The sequence below is a fragment of the Macrobrachium rosenbergii genome, chromosome 5 (assembly GCF_040412425.1).
Source record: "Macrobrachium rosenbergii isolate ZJJX-2024 chromosome 5, ASM4041242v1, whole genome shotgun sequence".
NCBI lineage: Eukaryota > Metazoa > Arthropoda > Malacostraca > Decapoda > Palaemonidae > Macrobrachium > Macrobrachium rosenbergii.
Genome location: NC_089745.1, coordinates 8,793,418 through 8,795,917, shown reverse-complemented (window position 1 = coordinate 8,795,917; position 2,500 = coordinate 8,793,418). Strand labels below are relative to the sequence as shown.

The following is a 2,500-nucleotide window of genomic DNA, read 5'->3' as shown; positions in this document are numbered from 1 at the left end:
CATGGAAATAAAGATGGAGAAATTGATAAGTGTGAAACGGAACATTTAGTCAAATACATCACAGGTAGGGATGAAAATCAAGTTTTTTATTACAAAAAAGTAATAAATAAATAAAATACCAATAAAATGCAATCATGCCAAATAAAGATTAAGAAGTTGATAAGTATAGAACGGATCGCTCAGTCAAATACATGCCAAGTAGGAATAAAATAGTTATTTTTTTATTGAAATAAATACAAAAACGAATAAAGGGCCAATTATGCAAGCATATCTGGAATTAAAACTAAACCAATAATTTTATATCTTGGTTACACATAGTATATACAAGGCACCCGATAAAGAAGTAACAAATACAAAATGCCTTTACGGCCAAGTAATTCTTTAAATATTACAAAAGCACATCGAATGCACTACAAAACAATGATTTATGTAACAACCTTCTAACCCGGTAAAAATAACAAATCACAAACTAACAATAACTCGGCTGTATCTACCATAAAAAAAACAAATTCCATAGGACCACCTGTCTTGAAAAAATCCCCATTCAGACAAAAAGAGAAAAGAGAAAAGACTATAACTAATTTATCTGGATGCTTCATCTGTCTGTCCGCCCTTCCTTGTGTAAAGAAAAAAAAAAAGTTGGAGACAACAGGTAAAAGACACATAGATAAGAAGAGAAAAGGTACGAAAGGGAAGTAGAACTACCTTAGTTTTGTGAGCAATAACATGAAAACAAACTATTCAAAAGTCACCTTTGGAGAAAATGGTGCAGTGGTTTACAATGAGCAAAGCTATAAAATGATGATGTCAGCAAGATTTCAAGAACTTTATTATTATTATTATTATTATTATTATTATTATTATTATTATTATTATTCAAATTGAGTACAAGAAAATGCTGTCATCAGGATTTTTAAGATATATCGATAATATGATGATGATCATTATAACCCCAAAGTGAAATAAAAGAAAAATGGAGCTAAGACGAGTACAGTAGTTAGCAATGGGAATGTTTAAATATGTAAAACATTACTTTGCCATATGTTAATCCTTATCGCATTACGCTTAAGCAAAATTCCTTGATAATCACATACGTATTTCAATGAGCACTCAAAGCTTACTCCATAAAACTAAGCTACGTTCCTGACAATGAAAGTCATTCATATCAAGAGTGGGATGAGATCAATTACATTTTCAAGTATTTATTCTCCGGTTATATTTGTTTATTGATATTTGGCGTCCATTATGAATATCGTGTGTTGCGTACTGTTATTTAACGTGTTATGTTACAATTCTCAATGCGTACTTCTTTACTCTTCTTATCTTTTACGTATATGGTCTTTTATTCCAGTGTTTTCTGTCTTGTTGCACAGGCATATTGGCTCATTACTAATAATAACCGTAAGATAACATACATAACGCATGAGGAATAATTACTGTACTTACTTTCCCCGACTCCTTCAAAGGCTTCGTACTGCGTTCCTTACCTGAAAAAAAATAATAATTTAAAGTTAACATTGTTACTTAGAACATGATAAATATAACATTAAATATTTTCAAAATAAAAATAAAATGGCAAAAACAATAATACCGCTCACTGGAGCAACACTGTTTCGAAACTATAAAACGCAGCAGTAAAAAATAATAATTATTGCTGTTTGCTAATCTAAATTCAATATTGTACTCAGAGCACAATAATTATACTAATAATGATGGTTTTACAGCAACAATAATAATGGTGGAAACTACAATAATACCTACTGGAGCAACAGTGTTACAGAACTATGAAAAAAACAGTAAATAATAACACGAATAATTACAGTTGTTTTTCAACTCTAACATGACCAAAAAAAAAAAAAAAAAAAAGCGAAAATCAGCAAACTACAACACGCCACTAACTGTTTGAAAAGACAAACCTCATTACGAGCAAAGGCAATGATAATGAACACCTGAGCACAGGAGTAATAATTAATGGCAGTCATGACGGCTATTGTTGAGAGAAAATTTGCATAATTACAAAACAAGTATTAAATTGAGGCTAAATGAGACCCGTCCTTTCTAAAACGCTTGACAATGGACGGGTTTCTGGTGTGTTGGCAGAGGGTTTTGGGAATGAAAATGTTTGGGAGTGCTTATCATTCCACAAGGTCATTTCAATCCGAATTTCACTAAGCGGTAGGTGACGTATGTCAAAAGAATCTCTCTCTCTCTCTCTCTCATGCGCGCGCAAACACAGATTTCGAAAGGAGCAAAAGTCAGTGACATTCTCATTCATTTTTTTATATCCAAGTTTGAAGGTTTTTTTCCCTTAGATCTCCGGTATTGTATAACTCTCTCTCTCTCTCTCTCTCTCTCTCTCTCTCTCTCTCTCTCTCTCTCTCTCGTGCCCGCGCAAACACAGATTTCGAAGCGAGAGAATGTCAGTGACATCCTACTGTATTTTATTATATTCCAGTTCGGAAGCTTTTTATCCTTGGCTCTCAAATATTGTATAACTCTC

At 32.5% G+C, this 2,500-nt stretch overlaps 1 protein-coding gene across 11 annotated transcripts in view; it reads right to left on the bottom strand.

Moving 5' to 3' along the window:
• The window catches only part of Eph (Eph receptor tyrosine kinase), a 1,032,492-nt gene that overhangs the window by 862,836 nt on the left and 167,156 nt on the right, over window positions 1–2,500 (bottom strand). The window lies entirely within an intron of this gene.